Here is a 24,617-nt window from a genome sequence, read left to right as displayed (position 1 = left end):
AGCATCTGCAGTCCTCACTTTCTCCCAAACCTGGACAAAAATAGAAATTCCTGGCAAGAGCTCAGCAAGTCTGGCAGCAGCTGCAGAGAGAAAGCAGAGTTAATGTTTTGGGTCCAGTGACCCTTCCTCAGAACTGTTCTGAATTCTGAGGAAGGGTCACTGGAGCCAAAAGATTAACTGATTTCTGTCTACAGATGCTGCCAGACCTGCAGAGCTCTTCCAGCAATTTCTATTTTTGTCTCTGATTTCCTGCATCTGCAGTTCTTTTGGTTTTTTAAATGTAGTATTTCACTGTATATCTTCTCTCAGTCTGAAGAAGAACTGTTCACCCTACTCATGGTTTCCTGTCACTCAGCTGACTTCAAAGTCCATGCTGTCACCGTCCCTTTTATTAGGGGTTGTAATATTTACCCTTTAACATGGCCTCACAATTAGAGATATGAATCTCAAGATGATTGTAACCACTTTCAAACTTGGAATGTTCAACAAAAAGAAATACAGTGTATGATTCAACATAACAGAAAATTTAGATTGACAAATATATTACTTTGGTCTATTATTACTAGTTGATCTAGTAGTGATTCTTTATGATTAAACAACAACTTGTTTTTTTTTAAAATTCTTTTGATAATGTGGACTTTGTAACAAGACCAGCATTGTTTGCCCATCCCTAATTGCCCTTGAATTGAATAATATTGCTAATGTCCTTGCAAGTTAGTTAACCACAGGACAACAATCTCTCCAACATCAATAAAACAAACGAGCCAGTTATTGACTTCCGGAAGCAGAGTGGAAGGCATGCTCCTGTCTGTATTATGGTGTTGAGGTGAAGATGGTCAAGAACATTAAATTCCTGGGAGTGATCATCACCAACAATCTGTCCTAGTCCACCCATGTCAATGAATGACCAGGAAAGCACGACAATGTCTCTACTTCCTCAGGAGGCTAAGGAAATTCAGCTAAGGAAACGTCCACAAGGACTCTTACCAATTTTTTTTTTTAAATAGATGCAATACAGAGAGCAGTCTATCTGGATGCACCACAGTGTAATTCGGCAACTGCTCTTCCCAAGACCACAAGAAATTAGAGACTCGTGAACACAGCCCAGTCCATCACACAAACCAGACTTCCATCTATTGACTCCATCTATACTTCCTGCTGCCTCAGGAAAGTGACCAACATAATCAAAGAACCCTCTCACCCCAGTTATGCTCTCTTCCACTTGGCAGAGGGTATAAAAGTTTGTATACATGCACAGATAGAGTCATGAACAGCTGCTGTTATTGGACTTCTGAATGGATCTCTCAAATTTTAAATTTAATGTTGATCTCACTCTCTGTGCACCTTCACTGCAGCTGTAACACCATATTCTTCACTCTGTTCTATTATCCTCATGCACCTTTGTATGGTATGATGTGCCAGTACTGCACACAAAACAAAAGTTCTCACTGTACCTGTGACAATAATAAATCAAATCAATATAATACATGTAGGCCAGACCAAATAAGGTTGGCAGATTTTCATCCTCAAAGGGCACTTGTGAACCAGATGGATTTTTTAAAACAACAATGGATGGTAGTTTCATGGTCACTATTACTTTGTTCTTGCTGCTGAAATGGGATTTAAACCCACAATCCCAAATGCATTAGCCATATTCTCTAAATTACAGGTCCAGTGGTATTGCCACTAGACCCATGTCTCCCCAAAGTCAGTGGTACTTTTAATTTACTAAAACATCCCAGAGTGCTGGATAGAATTGTTATAAGCAAGTTGATATTGAGCCATATCAGACCATATGGCCAAAAGCTTGGTCTGTGGAAGGCCCTAAGGGGTATCTAATGAGGAGAATCAAATAGAAAGGTTTAGGGAGGGGATTCCAGAGCTAAGAGTCCAGACTGCAAATTGTAAACCAGTGATGCTTAGAGGCAAAGGTTAGATAAACACAGATCTCAGAGGTTGTAGAGAGACACACACAGAGGCCATGGCAGGATTAAGAAACAAGGGCGTGAATTTTAAAATCAAGCCATTGCTTAACTGGGAGCAAGCGTAGTTGAATCAATCACATCACTGTGGAACTGGAGTCACGTGTAGGCCAGAGCAGGTAAGGATAGCAGTTTCCTTCCCTAAAAAAAGGACATTGGTGAACGCAATAGGTTTTTACTAAATGGCAGTTTAATGGTCACCATTATTAAAAATGATATGTTCTAGGTTTACTCATTGACTTTAATTTCCACCAGCTGCCGTGATGGGATTTTAAACATGTCCCCATTGGCCAAGGCTTGTGAATTACTTTCTCCATGAAATTAGTGCTTACTCACACCAATCCTATTACCCCCATCCTTAAGAGGAAAACAAGATATGGAAGAGCACTTCTTTTGAGAAGGCATTTTAGAGCTTGGGTCCAGGAAGCCTAGGTGGGTCCTCCAATAGAGGAGTAATTGGAAATGAAATAACTGAAAATGGAACTGTTTAGGTTGGATGGGCTTCAGATCGGTTTTACAAGTTGGCACAACATTGAGGACCGAAGGGCCTGTAATGCACTATAATAAATTTTCTAATTGAGATTAGATTTTTTTAGATTAGATTTCCTACAGTATGGAAACAGGCCATTCGGCCTGGCAAGTCCACACCGACGCTCTGAAGAGTGACCCATCTCCACCCCCACCCCCCTCATATTCATCCCTGACTAGCATCAGGGATGCTAGTTAACATAATGCAAGATACTAATTAATATCAGGAATGCTCAGGATAGCATAACCAGATTGTTTCCCCCTAGAAAAAGAAGTTACATTTGGAACGTGTGGGTCTGTAGTTATTTTAAAACATGATTTGTCCATGAAGACGATTTGCACGACTGGGAAGAACATGTTGCATTTTTGCACCTTGTGTCAAGATCAATAATTGCCTGTTCTCCAGGTTAGCTGAAACATCCGTGTACAGAAGGTTTTCCTGACTCAACCCATAATATTGTTTTAGTTATACTTACAAAAAAAAATCTGCCCTGAGTGCCCATGTCTGATTTACAGCTTACCTTGGTATATAGGAAAGTCACCATGAACAATCTATTCGAGGCTGGTGTGTACACAGAAGGTTTTCCCTTGACTCACCCCACCAGCCTTGAAAAGATTGTTCATGATGACTTTCCTATATACCAAGGTAAGCTGTAAATCAGACGTGGGCACTCAGGGCAGATAAGTATAATTAAAACAATGTTATAAGTGGGACAGCCAATGCAAATGCAGCAGTGTAAACCAGAGTTTGGATGACAGTCTGTGGGATTTCTCTCGCTAGGATTACATGATTAGATTAGATTAGATTACTTACAGCGTGGAAACAGGCCCTTCGGCCCAACAAGTCCATACCGCCCCGCCGAAGCGCAACCCACCCATACGCCTACATTTACCCCTTACCTAACACTACGGGCAATTTAGCATGGCCAATTCACCCGACCTGCACATCTTGGGACTGTGGGAGGAAACCGGAGCACCCGGAGGAAACCCACGCAGACACTGGGAGAATGTGCAAACTCCACACAGTCAGTCGCCTGAGGCGGGAATTGAACCCAGGTCTCAACCCAACTCTAGCATATGAGGAACGGCTGAGGATACTGGGGTTGTATTCGTTGGAGTTTAGAAGATTAAGGGGAGATCTAATAGAGACGTACAAAATAATACATGGCTTTGAAAAGGTGGATGCTAGAAAATTGTTTCTGTTAGGCGAGGAGACTAGGACCCGTGGACACAGCCTTAGAATTAGAGGGGGTCATTTCAGAACGGAAATGCGGAGACATTTCTTCAGCCAGAGAGTGGTGGGCCTGTGGAATTCATTGCCACGGAGTGCAGTGGAAGCCGGGACGCTAAATGTCTTCAAGGCCGAGATTGATAGGTTCTTGTTGTCTAGAGGAATTAAGGGCTACGGGGAGAACGCTGGCAAGTGGAGCTGAAATGCGCATCAGCCATGATTGAATGGCGGAGTGGACTCGATGGGCCGAATGGCCTTACTTCCACTCCTATGTCTTATGGTCTTATGGTCTTATGGTCTCTGGCGCTGTGAGGCAGCAGTGCTAACCACTGTGCCACCGTGCCGCCCAGAATCCACAGATTAGAAATGGGCCATTTTCAATGGTGACTGGAGGTAACAGTTCAGCCTCAGATGGGCATGGGTACAAGTTTCACTTCAGAAGCTGGACCCCACACTGATATTTGAGAATGATAGAGGGAGCAGTGCACCAGAGGTAGCAATAAGTCAGACTGTGTTTTGAGTTAGATGGCAGTGATCCCATCACATTATTCCAAAGAACGGGCATGTTCTCCATTGTCTTAAGAAGCAGGACCAAGAGCAGACCATTTAGCCTCTTGAGGCTGCTCCACTATTCAATAAAACCATGGCTGACCTCAACTCCATTCTCAATTATGTCCTTCCCAAGCTTCCTTGTCTATCAAAGATCTACCTAAAACAGAAAGAAAATTCCAAACACGACTAACCTGCAAGAAATTCCTCATCTGTCTTAAACAGGAGATGCCTTATTTTGAAAGAGTGTCCCCTACTTCTAAGTACCTCCATGAGGGGAACATTCTCTCAGAAGTTTACATTTCATTAAGTTCAGAATCTTCTAAAATGCAACGGGTATAGGCTCACAAGGCTCCACCATTCTTGGAAGTCAAATTCTTTCATGCCAGGAATCAGCCAAGAAAGCCTTTTCAGTTTAGATAAAAACCGTTCACAGCACAACAGATCTTCTCTCTCTCTGCTAACATATGTACAATGTGGAAAACGGACATTTGTCCTGCAGTGGTGACTGAAGGGGTAGAATTTTGCCTACCTTAAGGGATAGCATAAGCCTCAGAATCAAACAAATACGAGTTCGATCGAATCCCATTCCAGTAGGTACGGGCCAGGTATTAACTCCAGCACCTACATCAACGGGTCAGAGGGTCACATAGCAGCTGATGGGAGCTTGCTGTGTGCAAATTAGCAACTGGGTTTCCTAACATGACAACAAGCGGCTGTTAACGTTGTGTGTGTGTGTGGGCGGAGTTTGAGATTACTTCTTGATACTGACATCTGCAATGCATCGAAAGAAGCTCCCGAATGCAGCCAGACGGTGTCCCCCGCCTGGGTTGGGGGAAAAAGAGAGAGATCTACAGTCTCTGTTCTCTCCCGGAGTCAGGCTGGTGTTGGCGGGGTTGAGTTTAAAGCAGTGACGCTCTTTCAGTCCCCTCCCTCCCCGGGGCCTATGTTAATGAGAGGGGGGTGTTTCCATTCTCGGTTTGCCTGTGAGAGCGGAGGGGAGGGAGAGCAGCTGGGAGTTTGTGGGTGAGCGAACCCTCCGATTCTCTGTGTTGTTTGCGGATGCTTTCGTTTTCTGAATGGCGTTCCTGCTTTGCACAGGATGGGGGGGGGGCAAGGGCTGGAGAGCACGGGAAGGGGGTCTGTTCGGCAGGGGTGAAGAGGGGGAACGCGTGTGTGTGGTTAGGAAGGGGGTGGGGGGGAAAAAAAAAGATCTCCCCGGCCTTTACGAGTGCTCCCTGAGCTTGGGGCGGCTGCTGCGGGGGGCAGCTTTTCGACTTCACCCACCATCTCCCTGGGGAGGGGAAGAAAGAGAAACACCGTGCTCCTAAACAGCCCCAACCCCCAGGGCAGATGGCCTCCTCTCGGGGAGGAGAGGGCGGTGTTCCTCTCTCTCTGGCCACCAGCTTACTATTTATAATCTGTTCGGTGGGTGGGAGGGGGGAGAGAGAGGGGGGGCTGCCCGCTCTCGTGAAGCTGCAGAAGGGGAGCGAGGCGGAAGGGAAGCTGCGCAGTCTCCGGGCCATTTTGTTGTGTCGGATTCTCGGAGTCGCTTTGTGGGGAGGGGAAGGGGGGGGTAAGGAGGGACTTGATCGGATTTAGGCTCCACCTCCCCTCCGGCCTCTTCCTCTCCCCTCCGAAAGGGTTCGGAGAGCTCACCCCCGGGGGGGGTCGACCATCTCGGGCTGTGGAACAAAAGCCTCTCCCCTGCAGTAACTTTGCAAGTCGAGGAACCCGCGACAAATCAACCCTCGGGTCCTGGGGGGGAAGACAATGAGAAAGGGGAAGGAACTTGGATGGTTCATTCGCTCCCGACCCTGAGCCACCTCCTGCCCCTTCCACACCGCCCACCAACCCAATATCCCCGGGTAGTGAGACTCCTAGGAGAGAGAGTGTGTGTGTGTGTGTGTGTATGCCCAGGTTGAGGCACCAGCCCGGGCCGAGGTGATGTCCAGGCTGTACACCACATCCTCCTCCTTCCCCCGGCTCCGGGGTCTGCGGCCTCCTGACTCGTTCCCGCGGAGTAAACACGGCTCAGCACCGCCCCCTTCCCCACAAGCCACGCCCCCTTCCCAACAAGCCACGCCCCCGTACGCGTGCTCTGCTCCGCCTTTTACGTCCTATTGGCTAATGTCACCACAGCGTCACCGCCTCCCTTCCTGATTGGTTGGTGCCGGAGGGAGCCCATTGGTCCCTGCTACTTTCCCCCTGGTTGGTGTGGGGGGGGAAGAGAGAAGGGGGAGGGACGGCTGCGTCACAATGGAGTCTCACATAACGGGGCGGGGATTCCCTCACGCGGGGAATGGGATAACAAAGAGACAGGGAAGTCCCGCCCGGAATCACACTCGCCCTGGGGAGGGGGTACACAGGCAGGAGTCCCCTGGGGGTGTCCCATCCCATGTCAGCCTCACCCCGGCCAGGGGAGGGGGGTGCCCACCGGGGTCACCCTCATTGGAGAGGGGGGTGTAGGGGAAGAAAAGGAAGGAGGTGGAGAGAATATTGCCCGTTGGTCACCCTCACCTGAATCTCACAGCCCGGGGGAGGAAAACAGACAGGTGCCCTACCCGCTGTTAGCCTCACCCGGGGAGACGGTGGGGAGGAGGTGGGGGAAGGGAAAGAGCGTGCTGCCCGCTGTCACCCTCACGCGGGGAGAGAGTGCCCGCAGTCACTGGGTTTCCCCGCTCGCCTGAAAGTAAAATTACAGCAAGAAATCTAGTTTCTTCCAGCCTGAAACAAATCAGGAAAGAACACAGGGGAGATGGAAGCCCTCGCTGAGTCACCCCGGGGAGCCACTGGTGTGTGGCTGAGTTTCGGCGAATTGTGCCGTGTCCTGGTTCTTGTTACAAATTCAAAAGGAGAAAACACTATCGGCCAATGAAAAGCTCCAGGGCCAGAGTGTGTTGACTGTATCCAGTTGAGGGCGGGAAAGGGGTGGAGCCCAGGCTTTTCACCCAATTGTAACCTTCCTTCAATCTTATTTATTTTTGCTCCGGTGGTTTACTCTCGGGTGTTCTGTCCCTCCAAAACCAGCGTTGTCACGGTGTTAACCGAGAACTTTCGACCTACAGGGATGAATGTTATTTAATCGTATAGGGAGAGGGGAAAACAGACATAGGCAGCAAGAGGGTTGAACAGCTGGACGACTCGCAGCTGCTGAGTGCTCTAGGTCTCCGGCAGAAAAGGAGATAGACTTCCAAAAAAAAACAAAGTGCAAGAACACCACTCTGGAGTGAATCGATATTTGAAACTCAAAAATATCCAGGAGTTGACACTCGACTCTTCATTCCTCTAAGGGCTAGAATCGTAAATTTGTAAACACGTTTACCAAATCAAAACATAAATGGCCTTAAAGTGCTCAGCAGGTCTGGTAGTCTCCATGGAGAGAGAAACAGCGTAAGGGTTTCGAGTCCAATCTGACGCTGCTTGAGAAGTGACCTTGTTTGGGAATTGTAAGGCAGGGGGAGGGCACCTTGTAAAGTTCAATATTGCTGAAGCCACTGCGTTGTTTTCATCGTTCACTCGAACAGCCCTGGAGAAGTTGTAAAGTTCAGGGGATAGAAACAGCTTTCACCCATAGCTAACCACTTTAAAAATTAGATTTAACTTTTTTTAGTATAAAGAAGCCGTTCAGAAATAATAGCAATAGGGTTCGGTTAATGTCATTCCTCTTAATCACCAGAAGTTAATTTGAGGTTGCGGTGAGCAAGAGAGTCCCTACTAAAGGTAACGCCTCTACGGAGAGTTTTGACTTTTAAAAAAAAACAGTAGTCTTTAAGCAATCTGGGTAAAGACAAGAAATTTCGGACCCTCATTTTGGAAAGTTACATTTGAAATATCAGTATTCAGTATCTCAATGTCGTGTCACTAAAAACTGATTCGACAGCAGAGTCACAAAACACAGAAACAGACCCTTCCGTCCAACGAGTTCATGCCGAACATAATCCCAAACTAAACTGGTCTCACTTGGCTGCTCCTGGCTCATCTTACCAAACCTTCCCTATTCATGAAGTTAAGAGAATTGTTCCCCCCCCCACCGCCGTCTTTAAGATATCTCATCACCTTAAAAATATACCCCCGCCCTGCATTGAATTCCTTAAATTCCTATACTCCCGGCTTGAAGTCATGCACCTGAAATTGTTTGCTTTGTTTCTACCACAGATGCTACCAGACCTGCTGAGTGTAGCTTCTGTGTATATTAGGTGGTGGCAATAAGTCAATTTGAATTAGTAAATGACGTGATCTAGTTACAATAAAGCAATGTCAAGTAAGCTTATTTATTCATTTATTGATTAGAGGTGATGTTGCTGGCTGGGAAGACCATGGTTACCCTTGATTAGCTGCCTTCTTGAACCACTAGTCTATATTCTGGAGGTAGATGTGCAAGGCTATTAAAAAAAGGGTGCAAATGCCAGTATTAAACCCAATGTTAAATTGTAGGAATTTAGCATTTAATCACCAAACCTGAATCTTATCCTGGTCTCATTAGTTGTAGATACTGACTCCTTTAGAAATCTATATAATCCTGAAAACTTGTGAAATCATGAACCCAATACTGAATGAATGGGAAAATATTTCCAAGTCAGGTTGGAGTGTCTTAGAGGGAATGTGCAGGGGGTGGTGGTCTCTCATACTTGTCCTATAGGTGCTGTCAAAGTATTCTTAGAGTTGTTGTATTACACCACTGCAAGACAGTGAATAGGAATGTTTATCAAGTGAGTTTTGATTAGATTCCCTATAGTGTAGAAACAAGTCCACACCAACTCTGAAGAGCAACAGACCCAGACCCATTCCCCTACACTTAACACTATGGACAATTTAGCATGTCCAGTTCACCCAACCTGCACATCTTTGGACTGTGGGAAGAAACCTGAGCACCCAGAGGAAACCCATTCAGACAGAAAGTGCAAACCCCAAACAGTTGCCTGAGGCAGGAACTGAACACAGGTCTCTGGTGTTGAGGCACCAGAGACCTGTGTTCAATTCCTGCCTCAGCCTGGGTAGCACCCTTGTCCTGGTGGAGTTGGGCTAGTGTTGTACTCATTCTGCAAGAACAGGACAAAAAAGTCTACGGGTCCAGTCCCTCAAGCACAGTAGCTACCCTGGAACCTCAAGTATTCCATTATACTCCTGTCTTGAGCCTCAAGGACAGGTGGAGAGTTCCTAATTACAGAATTTCCAGCCTCTAGTGTGCTCTGGTTGAGCAATATGACCAGTTCAGTGTTAAATTGTAGGAATTTAGCATTTAATCACCAAACCTGAATCTTATCCTGGTCTCAGTTGTAGATACTGACTCCTTTAGAAATCTATATAATCCTGAAAACTTGTGAAATCATGAACTTCATCATTCTTTCTAAGGGTGGAAGTGGAGAAGTGGTCAAAAGATGTTTAGACTTATGATACAGTCCTGCAACTGATAGAGATAGAGTTAAGACAGTGTTGTGTTGAACTTGAATGGCATTGTGGTGCCCATTGGTCCTGGAATTGGGTGGGGACAGTGAAAAGTCACCATCCTACACATCCCAGGATACTGGGGTAATTTAGCATGGCCAAGCCACCTGACCTACACATCTTTGCACTGTGGGAAGAAACTGAAGCACCCAGAGAGCATGTGTAAACTCAAGTTGGATGAGGCTGGAATTGAACCTAGTGCTAGAGGTAGCAGTGCTAACCACTGAGCCACTGCACTCAGCCAGGACTGGCCACTTCATACCACTGACTGCAATGTTGTATGGGATACTTTCATGTGGTAAATCAAGGCCTCAAATATTTCCTACAAGAAGAAGAAGTTTGAAAATATTTGCACCATTAAGACAAAATTCACTAATTGGATTAGTTTGTAGAATTCAAACAGAAATTGCTATTGGATGACTAATCACTTGAAGTCCACACCATTAATTTAAAACTAGGCAGATTTCTAGCATGAGGAAATGGAAATTGGGGTTAGATCTGTATCCATTGGAGTTTGAATGAGTGTGGGGGTTCAGCGCGAGAGCACTCCTCAGAAAACCTTAAAGGTACAACAAGATGTTTCCCTGTGAAAGAAGAATAGGGGTCACTTTAAAACAAGTCACTCCTGTTCAGTCAAAAGGCAGTTCACCACTACCTTCATTGCAATTCAGGATGAGCAGTAAATGTGACCAAGACAGGAATTCCATCTCATGGAATTTTAATATTCCTGTTTAGCGCCTTGTCAGCCAAGTCACTGGTTCAAATAACATCAGCACTCCCACCATGTTGAGAATTTGAAGTGTAGCTTTGTGCTAAAGCTAAGCCTGAAGTCTGATCTTCTAAAGTCAAGATCCTGCATTTCAGAGACCGGTGTCCAACATCCTGTCCACACACCATTGGCATCAGGAAAGCGTCCTGTTGCTTTATGAAAAGGCGATCACCTAATACATTGGACCTCCCACCTGTACAAGACTAGTCACTGAACATCTGACAGATTGAGGGACTAACTAGGTAAGAATTTTTGCTTTGGTTTTCTTCACCCTCCTCCCCAGGCTTTAAGTTTTTGTATTGCTTTGTTGTTGCTCAGATTACTTTTTCCTCCATGTCTCAGGCTGGTTCCCCTGTAACATCACTGCCTGCTATGTCCATCAAATCCCACCCTAGTACTCAACCACTAAAGTCAGTCCAACAGTAGAGATCTTGCCTTCTCACCTGGCTCAATTTTGAGCCATCTGGTTTCTATGTACAGGTCCACAGACTATTCAAGTCAAAACAATCTATAATATTCAGATTGCAGCCATCTGGACCTTTCTGCACAGGCCATCTTTTCCCCAAGTCCACTTTAGTGGAATTACCCATGATTCCATTTCAAACCCTGCCCCATGTAGCTCCCAAATATTTCTTGGCTCTTTTGCTGATTCAAGATTGTTTACTACTTGTACACTTAAATTTCAAAATTCAGTGAAATGTCTATCACAAACACCATCCCCATGTAGTCTGGCTATTTGCCTCCGATGTACAGCATGGAAACAGACTTTAGTTCAACTTGTCCATGCTATAAGGAAGATAAATTAGTCCCATTTGCCAGCACTTTACCCATATCCCTCAACCCTTCCTATACCCATCTAAATGGGTATTAAATGCTGTAATTGTACCTGCTGCCTCTTCCTCAGAGCTCATTCCATACATGCACCACCCTCTGCATAAGTGTTGTCTCTTAAATGAACTTCAGAATCTCTCCCCTTATCCTTAACTCATGCCCTTTGGTTTTGAATTTCCTTACTGCACCTCATGATTTTGTAAACCTAAGTCAGCCTTCAGCCTCACCTCACACCAAGGAAAATTGACCAGTCTATTCAGCCTCCCTACAACTTGAGTCCTTTAACCCTGGCAACATCTTGGTCAAATCTTATCGGAATCCCTTCACATTCCACAACATCCTTTAACAGGGGGACCAGAATTGGACACAGTATTCCAAAAGTGGCCTAGTGTTCTGTATAGCTGCAAAATGACTGCTCAACTCCTATACCTCAATACTTTAACCAAAGGCATACTAAACACCTTCACTACCTACCTGTGACTCCACTTTCAACTATGAACCTGCATTCCAAGCTCTTTGTTCAGCAACACTGAGGACCTTAAAGCATCTTAAGTTCTGTCTTGATGTGCCTTTGAAGGCAGCACCTCACATTTAGCTAAACCCCATCTGCCACTCCTTCACCCATTGGAGCATCTGATCAAGGTCCTATTGTACTGAGGTAACCTTCCTTGCTGTACACTACAATTTGAGTCACCTGCAAACTTACTAACTATACCTTCTATGTTCAAAGTCATTTACATAATTGACCAAAAAGTGGACCCAGCACTGATCCTTATGACACCACTAGTCACAGGCCTCCAGTCTGAAAAGCAACCTGCCACCACTGTATCTTGAGCCAGTTCTGTATTTAACTAACAAGTTCTCCCTGTATTCAATGTTACATAAGCTCACTAACTGGTCCATGAGGAACCTTGAATGCCTTATTGAAATCCACAGATGATATCCACTCCTCTGCCCTAAATTGTTACTGAAGAAATAAGGTTTGAGAGAATTTCCCCACAAAGCCATGTTGACTATCCAAGTCAGTCTGTGCCTTTCAAAAAAAGTGGAAATCCTATCTGAATTCCCTCCAACAACTTGTTCACCATTGATGTCAGACTCAGTCTACAGTTCCCTGGCTATTCCTTACCACTGAAGCGGTACCACATTAGCCAGCCTCTAGTCTTTTGGTGCCTCACGTGTAACAAATGATACAAAGATCTCCATCAGGGGCCAATCACTTCCCACAGTTTGAGTACACTTTATCAGGTCCCAGGGATTTATCCACCTTAAGTGGAAGCATCCAGCTCCTTCTCCACAGTAAGGACTAAACCAAATAAATTACTACACTCGTGTTTAAAAAAGGGTAGATGAACCAGAACATCAGGAAGACCCAGGCAAAAAACAGCTTCAATCCCATTCAGAATTACAACTAAACTAACCTACAAGCAGGGTGTTTTTGTCTGGCTGTTACTTTTATTTTCCTATCATATTTGAAACTTTATTTGCCTACACTTTGCCTCATTACTATAAAAGCTGATCCCTCATCCATTACCTCCACCAAAAAACAGTTACCACACTTGCTGGTGACCTGGTTCTTGCTTGGTGGCAAAAACAAGTGGACATTTACTCATGTTAAGAAGTTAATGTCAATTCAGATACAAGCCCAATGGTGAAAGAGAATTCTATCCTTCCCTTGGTCAGAGTTGACAGTCACAACTCATCCCACAATATTTTAAAATCAGCTTGTTCAAACCTGTGGCAGATGAGACATGAACCAAAGACCTAGAAGTAGCAAGACTATTGTGTTCAAGCACTATATACACAACTTTAAAAGTGTTTTGACAAAGCTTGGAGCATGGGACTTTAACTGGGACCTGGATCTTCTGACCCAGTGTTCCAAAAGAGCTAAATCATCCAAAGTGCAGTAAGCAAAATTTAAAGTTTTACTCCTTGTTATACATTCTTTTGTAGTTCCAACCCATTTCATCTGTGCAGCCTCAAGCTCCTTCAAATCTGTGTCACTGACCCCTTAAAGAAAAATATTTTCACTAATTGGAGTTCTCCCTTACCCTCTGTTGCAGAAAGGGTCTTGCAAGACTTGGGGATCAATATTTGATTCACCTTCCCTTTCCTACATTCAAAAGAAGTGGATACAGGTTGTGGTTGGTGTTTAACCCAAGGGAGGTACCAATGCTAGGCTCCTCTGACCAGCAAGAACTTATGCCAGATTGAACACCAGGGCCTCTTGCAAAGATGTCATTCCACATTAAAATGTGGGTCAGAGGAGTGACAGCCAAGTTCAGATACCAACAAAAGCAACACTTTGCATCTCTTTCTCTCCATTAGAAATCAAATGGAAAGTTTGATTAACATTTAGTAGAAACCAACTCCTCTGGGGAAGTGTTTGAAAATGCCCACATCAGGATCAAAGTCTCTTACACTCATCTGCAAGGACCCCTCAGTGATATGCTGGGGCTTTATTTCCATTAATTCAGACTGAAAATGAATGCATTTGGTCACCGGGGGGGGGTTAGTATTAATGCGAGGCTATAATAGTGTACTGTATTGCAATTTGGCTGATTTCTGAAGTGAAAGCTGATGCTCCTTCAAGTGGTGGAGCTCATATCAAATCTGACTGCAGACTACTTCTGCAATGGCCATTTTCTGCACAGAAGTTTGTGCAGTAGTACAACATCTGAAATACTACTGCATCCAATGATCCAAGTAGTTTGTGGATGCTCGTTGTGCACAAATTAACGGTGTTCCCCTTGAAGGAAAGATTAAGATTTTGTTGACTGAAGTTCTTGGGACATCCCGAGGTCATAAGCAATCTTTTCATACTGAATCTCAGCCAGTGCTGAATTTTCAGGAGAGCAAATCAATGCAGCTCCACAGCTGTGATAGTGACTGGGTAGGATTACAAGGGAAGCATTTAGATTGCTCTAATATCTACAGAAGCAGTCATTCTAGACAAGTATTAGAAAAAACATTTAGCACCCTGGACCAGCCCAAGTCTGTCAGCAATACTTCCAATCAAATCCCTGTAGTTTGGAAACAGGCCATTTGGCCCAACAAGTCCACACTAACCTTCTGAAGAGTCTCCCACCCAGACCCATTCCCCTACATGTACCCCTGACTCATGCACCTAACCTACACATCCCTGGACACAATGGGCAATTTAACATTGCCAATTCACCCTAACCTGCACATCTTTGGAATAGATCAGTGATGAGAAAGTCCAATTCAGTTCTCTCTCTCAGACACACCAAACCCTTTAGTTACCATCCTGGGTGGAACAGCCAAAACAGCTTGTTAAGATAAGGGCAATAGGAATACCAATCAATCACTTACCTTCTAGGTCATCCCATCCTAACATGGATATAAAATGTCATGTTATCACCTTCACCACAGACTGATCTTAAGCAAACAGCCAATCACCATCAAGGTGATGAAGTCATGATGGACAGCTTTGGTAACAAGGTCCTCATCCTTACCTGTGTTTTTAGAAACTCTCAATAGAACCCCATCGCAAAACTGGTGGCTTTCCTCTGTCTGCACTGCCAACAGCATCCTCTACCTCAAATAAACTTGACCCATCTGTTCATTTAGATTTGCTGACTCTCAAACTTGATACTTGCATCTAAACAGGAACACAAGTGAACAGGTTTCTTATTTATGGAGGCAGACCCAAAGTGCAGCTTGTTCTGGAGCCAGAGTCTTACAATAGAGTGCCCACCAGCCATTCAGCTTTAATGTCCTGCAAGATAAATCTACAGGAAAATGTTTCCAGTGCTTCAGTGATACATGAACAAAAACTGCCTGTTTGAAAAAGAGTACATCAGCTTTCAAAGCTGTTCAGGATAATAAGTGGGAAGCAACTTTTCCAGACAAACAAGGGCAGTAGAAACCAACCATTATCGCTGAAAACTACAGATCACATTTTTTGAATTAAGGCATGTAGGTAAGGGATATAGATCAGTTAAGATGCAGACTGCTCAAATTGAAGTCTGGGACATTTTAAACTGCTATGGATGGGAAGTGGAAATCCATTCACTTGTGGGTTTGAGAAAAATCACTGCAATTTGATTTTACCAATTTAAGTCTGCTGCACATTGTACTTCTGAATCACTTTTAGCAAAATTTAGATTATGAAGAAAATAAAAAGGGGCTGATTTGAGTATTGAATCTTGACTTGGCATTCAGTGCCAAGTGGCATTATCTTGCTGGCTTCTACAGATTGCCCTGCTAAGGAAAGTAGGCAACAGGTTCCCACATAACAGCTTCCTGTCCCTAGCAAGAGACTGGCAGCTCCCACCTCCCAGAGGGTGCTTTGTGTCCTTTAACTGGGCACCAAACTCATTTGGCCAATTAGGGTATTAAAATTTAACTGTACCTTTGTCTGAACAGTGTTGTTTAGATGCAGGGTTGTGGCATGGAAATAAAATTGGAAACATGTCTTAAGGTCAAGAGTACACATTCAAGGGATCATTGGCAAAACTAAACTGAGGTGACTGCTTTGAGGAACACCTGTCCACAGGAATAACCCTGACCCCCAGTTGCTTGCCATTAAGGCTTTACAATCTGGTTTCTCTTTAGTTTGCTCTTAGAGGACCCATTCTCCCCTTTAAAACTTAATTCACATCCATTTTATAATCTCATTCACCATTATCAAACCCTGCATCTTTTGCACTGGACCTCTTCCATCTGTCACTTTGCTCCTCTGCTGCTTGAAAAACTAGTCACTCAAGAACAGTTTTGAAGAGTCATACTAGACTCCATGTTTAATATTTTCCCTACAGACATTGCCAGACCTGTGGAATTACTCCAGCATTGTTAAAAAGAATATTCTCAATTTCTGCTGAATGCATCTCCCCATCAACATTCCAATGACCATGTTCCCTCCATAACCAGGGTCTGGATTAGTGGTGCTGGAAAAGCACAGTTCAGGCAGCACCTGAGGAGCAGTTTAAAAAACTGACATTTCAGGCAAAAGCCCATTCCTGATGAAGGGCTTTTGCCTGAAACGCCAGTTTTATTGCTCCTCAGATGCTGCCTCAACTGCAGTGCTTTTCCAGCACCACTAATTCAGAATCTGGTTTCCAGCATCTGCCGTCATTGTTTTTACCTCCATAAAAGAGGGTCAAATTCTCAGCACTCAACTCATCTGTTCCTACAGGATCTGGTCACAGTTACAAAGGATGCAATATTTGCATTTTCATGATCTAGAAATGGTTTCTAGATCAAGTGATGAAGGGGCAGTACGGTGGCACAGTGGTTAGCACTGTTGCCTCACAGCACCTGAGACCTGGGTTCAATTCCTGCCTCAGGCAACTGACTGTGTGGAGTTTGCATGTTCTCCCTGTGTCTGCGTGGGTTTCCTCTGGTTTCCCACCAGTCCAAAGATGTGCAGGTCAGGTGAATTGGACATGCTAAATTGCCCGTAGCGTTCGGTTAGGGGGTATGGGTGGGTTGCGCCTCGGCATGGACTTGTTGGGCCGAAAGGCCCGTTTCCACACTAATGTAATCTAATCTAATTAATCTAATGTAAACTTTACTGATGTTATTACACTTGTGTTGCTTGAAGACCATATGCACATTGTTTTGTAAAGCACCTTGAGTCATTTACTTAGTCCACAAACATACCAGATTTCCAATTGTTACTTTTTACTTCAGCACCTCATTCAAAAAAAAGTAGTGTTCCAGTAAGTCAGGGAAACTAGGTGGAGGTGCAGCACCTCATTCCAATTAGGCACTTTACAGCCTTAAGGAATCAGTGTTGAGTTTTGTTGTTTGAGTGATGAAAGAATGCTCAAGAGGCTTAAGAATAGTCAGGTATTTGAAATTGATGGTGAGGGGAGATTACTGAAAGGTTGAGGGATTAGAAAATAAACATTAATGTTTTTTAAATTGAGAGCTAATGAAAGTCTTTAGTTAAAATGGCTTAGAACACAAGTTTTGCCCTTCCAAGTCAAGCTCATCTACTGCATGAGCTGTAGAATCAGGGTCTGAATTGGTTAAATCCTTGTAATCTTCAGGAAAGGAGTCAACTGCAATTGGAATCCTGCAAGTGACAGCATAGCTCAGCAGAGTCAGTCATACAGCAAGGAACAGTCCCCTTCAGTCCAACCTGTCCATGCTAACTTGCTATTTTAAGTTAATCTAGTCCCACTTGCCAGCATTTGGCTTATCTCTCCAAACCCTCATTCATATACACATCCAGATGGCTTTTAAGTGTTCTAATCTTACCAACTAGAAGTGGATGCTGGGACCATTCTTGCTCCAGTTAAAAGTTTTGGGTTCAAGTGTCAGTTCATAATCAAACCTGGTAAAAAGGGGTACGGCATAACCATACGATGTTCAAGTAGACCAAGAACCTGCAGTATTAAAAATTCTCTAGGTGTACTAGCCCATATTTATCCATTCAATGGAAGTTACTTCTGTTCTTGCCTGAGCAAATCAAGGCAACAGCTGCCAGATTGCAAGATGTGGTTACCACTGCACTTTATAATTGGCTACTTAGAACAAGACCTAGGTTGGAGTAATAGTAGACAATTCAGTCCCTTTAGCCTACTCTAAAGGCTAAACTGTACTTCCATCCTGCTTCTTAAAAAGGCAGACTTGAAAGTTATTTCTTGCACTTTCCAAGTCTATTTAAGAGAAAGTCAGGATAACTATGTTGCCTTTCACATTCTTCTTTCAACTCAACAAGCATCCTTAGTAGAAAAAACTGGTCACCTAATTTTGGAACTGTCAACTAGGACAGTTAATTTTCATGTGATGCTAAAACACTTGAATCCATAGCTTTAGGAGATAGTCAAAAGTTATAATGAAACTGGAGTATTCCTTGCATTTTTTTCCACTTATCAAGTAACATGTCCAGGGACCTCAGAGGCAGTTAGGCTTCAAACCTGGGTCTCCTAACTCAGGTAGGGATATGACCACTGGAAACAGCCTGCCAAGCCCAAATGTAGTGTTGCATGAAACATTGGACATTCTGATGGATCATTCACTTTATCCCCTTCAGTCTCATTCTGAAAAGAGATATTTAAATGGCTGTTTATACATGATTAGTTGGCACAGCATTGACCTGTTGCTGAGAGTTTATTCTGCATTTCAATTACTCTGGCCTCAATGTTCTGGTCTGTAGCCAGATGTAAAGGCTTTTAAATTTTGTACTCTTGACTCAAAGGGAACATAAGCTAACTAGCCAGTTGTTGACCAAAAGTTTGAGGCACAGCAAGTATAAAGACAGGTTGTCACCTCAATTTTTGTTTTGTCAATTTCTTACCTACTCCTTTTTCTTCACCCCTCCCAAACTGTCCATCTTAAAAAAGGGGACAAGGGCATGGAATGCAAAAGGCATTGCAGTGTCTAAGCTCCAGACAGCATCTTTAACAGAGTGCAAGCTGATGTTCATCCCTCTTGTTTAGTTGAAGTCAGTGTAACAAAGTCACTTGGATCCTTCTGGATGGAGACAGCTGGCCAGTGGACAGTGCCTTATCTCAGCAGGTCACAGACAGCCTGTTCAAGAGACAGTCTTAAACATTTAAACTTTCATCTGTATAGCAAATGTCACAATATTTACAGGAGTATTTAAATTGACAAAATCTAGTTTTTCCCTGTATGGCTCAGTATGAGAGAAATGCATCAGGTCTGGCAATTTGAGTGAAAGGATAATTTTAGTCCAATATAACTGCTGTGGTTGAAAGATATTATTTCAGGTGCTTGGCCAAATGGACAGGGATTTAAGCACTATATCTTGATTTTAACTTTTGCAAAATAAAACATGGCTGTGACACTCAGACTTTATTGTTTTGGATCAATTAATCTGAAGTGTTTGTGCTGCAGCCATTTAATCCAGTAATTTACTGGATGTGATCATGTAAACTTAGTTTGCATAATTGGTGTTCCCAACAGTGTTGTGGTTCAAGATAGGATTTGGCAGAGAGTTTGATCCTTCTCCTGCTCCAAGCAGGAATGGTTTGCATAATTTTGCATATTAATTCTATGAAATGGAGTTAAGATTATAGCAGAGTTAATGAAGCTCTTACTACTGCTATAGAATAGATCTCAGCCAGTTAAGGTATTTAAGTAAAACTAAAAAGTCATTATGTTCATCTCCCACTCCAGTTGTGGTCTTCTTGAAATGTACTCAGAGGGTTAATTTTTTTTTTTTTTAAAAACTGACTAGCTCATCTTTGCTAATAGACAGCCTATGTCAAAGGCTTGTCATGCCCAACTGAAGCACTGCTGATACAGAATATAGGACTTGTACTGTTTTTCAGCCCTCCAGTGTTGTGCTAACCTTTTATCCAAATCCAAGATGAAACTAACCGAAACACTACATTTTGTAGTCATCCATGTGCCTAAGAGGACTTAAATGTCCCTAATGTATCTGACTCTACCACTACTGGCAGTGCATGCCATGCACTCACCACTCATGGCATGTTTACAGTCAAGTATAGTAGGCTGTCAGCCTCCAGTGGTCTGTTTCAATTGTTTCATAGATATTGGTTTTGCTATAGACATACTTAGCTACTCCATAGATAGCTTACTTATGCTTTGTAAGTGGTGGACAGACTGTAGGGAAGTTAGGAATGGAATTACTTCCTATTTCCCAGCCTCTGACCTGCTCCTTCAGATGGTCATGTATAACTGAAAGCAGATGAAAGATGGATATTTTGATGTGGATAGAGTCACTAAGGGAGGATGAGGCATAAACTAAAAGCAGCTTTTAAATGGAGAAGTGAGGATCTACAGGTACAGACATGGCTGAAAGTTCAGCTACTGAAATAAACTGGGTGAAAAGAGATAGGGGAACATTTGGGAATTGACAAGGTGTGCCAGGATACAACTGGGCTATTAGGATAGTTTTAACATGGTCACTTGAAAGAGATCAATGGCAGGCTGAGACAGGAAAGAAAACTCACGAATGGGAGATGCAAAGCTTAGGGTTTAACACTAAAACAACAATTGCAAGAACAGTTGAGGAATGAGACAAAGCAAAATTTGTATATAGTTTGCAAATCTTGATTTATCACAGCAAGGATGTAGCCTTAGGCTAGAATGTGGGGGTTAAAGATCAAAATATTCCTTGGACCTGTGAGATATTCAAAGTTGCCATGAATATAGTGGATGCTGTGGTAAATTCAAGGATATTTTGATTCTGGAAGAATGCACTAGCAATTTTCCAATCATCCAGTAACTCCTTTATTCACTAGGAAACATGAAAAGGCAAATCTGGCTAGTTAGCTTATCTTGTTAAGAGGAGGAGATTATAGGGAATGTATTAGACTATTTAGAAGAACAGTTATCAAGCAAAGTCAGTATGGCTTCAAGAGGATGTCTGAAATTTTGGTGGTAACAAAGAAGGAGAGAAAGAAGTGCATGCAATATTTGATTTCCAGGAGATATTTGATCATGTACCACACAGACTAGAGAGCCCATTTTGGAGGTAGATATTAGCATGGATAGAGAATTAGCTAACTCGAGAGCTTGGATAAAAGGAGCTTTTCCGGATAGCAACCTGTTACTAGTTATGTGCCACAGGGATCAGTGCTGGGCCATAGCTATTTACAGCACAGATGGCTTTGAGGAACATGTACTATGGACAATTTTGCAAGTTACAATAAGTGAAAGGCAAAGGGCAATGATAGTTTGGAGAGAGATTGGGATGCAAGTTAGACGAACATTTGGCAAGTGGGACAGTATGGGGAAAGTAAGGCTTTGATCATGAAGAATCAAGGAGCTGAGTTTCTTTTACGTGGAGAGAGACTGCACAAAGCTACAGCACATGATTGTCCTCATGCATCAGGAGCATACATGTTCAACATATAAAAGCTACATTTCACTACAGCAAGCAAACTCTAGTCATTAAGTATATTCAGGACTAAGATAGATACTTAACCAGGAAGGAAAGTTATGGAAAGACAAGGAAGTAAAGTTGAGGATTACCAGATCAGCCATGATCTGAGAACAGGAAAACAGACTTTGCTTCTGAGTCTTATGGCATTTAGATATGTAGAAGCAGCAAGATAAATATGACTGTCACATTTAATGTTTGAATAAAATTGAAGGGAGTAAAGACATGTAAACAATTTGAACTAGCAAGAGCAATTCCTGGATCAATAGCCTACTAATGGATTGCTTAATAATTAAATCTTTTACATTGCTAAAGAAAGAAGTTTGGGGTGAAGCTCTCAACACAAGTTTGAGGTAAGCATTTGTTTTCAGTAACTGGAGGACAGACTAAGTGTTTGCTCAGCACGATTGATTAAAACAAGCCAAAGATTTATTTATGGTGCCATTCGTTTTCTGGGCCTCATGGTCATTCCTACAGATCCAAAGTGCAGTCACTCCCTAAAGCTGCTATTTTCAGAGACCCAAATCACACCTGTGGGTCCCAATTTTCCCCCCATAGTAAGAGTTAGACAATTACTCCATAACCCAGCCTGACAAGTTCACCATGAGGGGAGACTGTGCAAGTGGGAAGGACTGTCAGTAAATATATCTGAAGTTGGGTTTTTGTACACATATCCACAAAGAACTATGTCAGTTCTGTGCAAGTCTAAAATGTCCTGGCTGTCTGGCCTCTTTGGCAGGCCAGGCATTTCTACTGAATCCATGACATTAGGATCCAGGTGAAACTAAACAAGTCTCTTATCTGAAGAACTGGGGTGGGATGTAGGGGTTACACCTCCCTATCATCTAGATATTGCCAGTGTTGTCCCCCTACCATTTTCATTTTATCTTCAAGTTTGAAAATCTGAAACTGAAAATAGTTTATCAAAAATAAGTTTTGGTATAAGGTCTTTCACACAGGGTCAAATTATGCAAGAATGGTCAAAACTGAAGTGGTAAGGGTATGATTTCTGCAGTCAGATAAAAAAAAGTGTCACAAAAGGTTATTGCAGAACACAACTCTGGAAGGTATAATATTAGCAAGACAAGTGGATTGTTAACTGAGCATGAAACATTTGCAATAGTGGGTGATTCAGGTTGCTGAATTAACCTTTGATTGAAGAACTCAGCCTATCACATTAGCAGCTCATTCTTGCAGTAACTTCAGCATCTTGAATTTGTGGATTTCTTCAAGACCTGTCCAAAGTCCTAACTCATGGTTGAGTTCTGTTCTGGCCAGATAGAAATCAATATTCCATGTTCACTATTGACAGTGATTGTTAATACTTAACATAGAAAGTCTCAAGACCAGAACCAGAGTACTCCAAATATAACCCAAGGTTCTACACAAATGGAACACTTACCCACTTGTGCATTATGAGTCAGCTCTCATCCATTGTGGTTCTAGTAACATGTCACTATCACCTTTTTAAGGTGTAAAAAGTGTCTTTCAGACCTTTACTCCTTTACCACATTTGATTTTTTAATGTGCTAGTGGCCTCCTTAGTCCTCCTAAGAAACTCACTTGCTATTTATTCACTTGCAAGCCAAATCAAGAATACTTCCCTGACAGTACTTTGAGGCATGAGAACCAGTTGAATGACAAACTAAAAACGAGTTATTGGAAGAGGACAGCTAAGGGTTAAAGCTAGCAAAGTAGCAGTGGGATTGGGGAAAGGTAAAGTTAGCTTTGGATAAAGTTCCAAATAGGCAAGATTTGGAGGGGGCATTTTACACAATTAAATTTTTGACCCCAGCTCTAACTTTATATGACTTTCATCTAGGCTCAGCCTCAGGCTTGGAAGATTCTTGCTGTCCTATTTAATCTCAACTGGAGCTCTTGACCCTGTTGTATCCCAATAAGGATGCTTATTTCACCTCCACTTGAGCTAATCATTCAACAACATGTGCATTCTTTGGTTGTCTCTAGATTGTACTATTAAGGTTCTATTGGCCCACTTCCCATCTTTATTGGGGGAAGATGGAAAATATTGCCACCTGATCTTATGCTGCTTATCAAACATTCTCAGACTGGGATTAGAAATTGCTCCCTGAACTCAGATTCAAGACTGCACCCATGTTAAAAGCCCATATGATCAATTCACTGCTTCTCTCAAATTTTAGTACAACAGCCCAATTTGGCTTTGATCCTAATTTATGCCCTTATGCATACTCCTCCCTTCTCCAGGGGAACTACCCAGGAGTCATATCTAAGCAACCATCAACTCCCATTTTAGGCTTCATACCAGCATTTAAAAAGTTCTGAAGTTTGCCTCAGAGGGCAGTGGAGGTTCAGTCTCTGAATTCATTTAAGAAAGAGTTGGATAGAGCTCAAGGATAGTGGAATCAAGGGTTATGGAGATAAGGCAGGAACATGATACTGACTAAGGATGATCAGCCATGAATATATTGAATGGTGGTGCAGGCTCAAACGGCAGAATGGCCTACTCCTGCACCTATGAGTAGGAGGGTAGAGTTTACAATTGCAACTGCCCAATGACTATTAACCCCTACTGATCATCCAAGGCAGAGGCACATACATTCATCAGCTGACACCAACTACAGCAGTGATCAGACTAGTTTCTCATCTATATTACTAGAGATACTAAACTACATCTGATTGTAGTTTACAAGCATTACATGCTTAACTTGGTTATGCTAATCAAGTCCACTTAGACTGAATGAGACACTGCAGAAAGCAACCAAATAAACAAAATTTATTCCTATAATTAGGCCTTTATCTTTAAAGACATTTTAGATAGTTGTTTTGTTGTTCCATACATGTTTGAGCAAGACTGATTTGTTCTCATTGTATGTGAAAGCAGCTGAGGAGATTCTATACAAAGTTTTAGGTTTGGTAGTGCATGTTTGCACATCTTCACTAGCTGAAAGGATGGCACAAGACAAAGCTTAGATGGGAGATTTACTGATATCTACTGGTAAAAGACTTTCCAGTTAGTTATTACCCAACTATCCCCCAGGACATAGATGAAATTTTACAGGATTATGACTGACTATTCTGAAGGGTCTCTGGACTTAAAATAAGTCAGTCTCACCACAGATGCCACCAGACCTGCTTGTTCTCCAATGCTAGTTTTTAAAAAGTGATTATTTCAGTGAATAAAACAGCTACCTTACTTCAATTACATTCTTAGGTTGAAAAATGGTTTGTTATTTTTAATAATAAAAAGGAGAAAACAAAATAGTGCATTAGCACCTATTAATACATTCTTCCAGAATGTGGAAGTAAAGGTAAAATATACACGTTTGTGCTAGTGATTTGGTTTAACAATGTCAGATAACATAGGAAAAAAAATCATTCACGTATTTCATAGTTCCGATAAGAAAGCCCACCACGCTAGGTCTAGTTTAAGGATTATAATACATCGTTATAAAG

The 24,617-nt window shown here is 42.8% G+C and overlaps 1 protein-coding gene across 2 annotated transcripts in view; it reads left to right on the top strand.

The window, feature by feature from the left end:
- Positions 1-5,230: 5,230 nt before the first annotated feature.
- Positions 5,231-24,617, top strand: part of sin3aa (SIN3 transcription regulator family member Aa) — a 128,636-nt gene continuing 109,249 nt past the window's right edge. For both annotated transcript variants that reach the window (XM_072553213.1, XM_072553217.1), the window contains exons 1-2: positions 5,231-5,316; positions 10,603-10,749. The gene's annotated coding sequence lies outside the window, so the exon portion shown is untranslated. The remainder of the gene's footprint in view (positions 5,317-10,602; positions 10,750-24,617) is intronic.

The sequence above is a fragment of the Chiloscyllium punctatum genome, chromosome 33, assembly GCF_047496795.1.
Source record: "Chiloscyllium punctatum isolate Juve2018m chromosome 33, sChiPun1.3, whole genome shotgun sequence".
Lineage (NCBI taxonomy): Eukaryota > Metazoa > Chordata > Chondrichthyes > Orectolobiformes > Hemiscylliidae > Chiloscyllium > Chiloscyllium punctatum.
The sequence above is the reverse complement of the archived record's forward strand: the minus strand, read 5'-3'. Positions and strand labels throughout refer to the sequence as shown.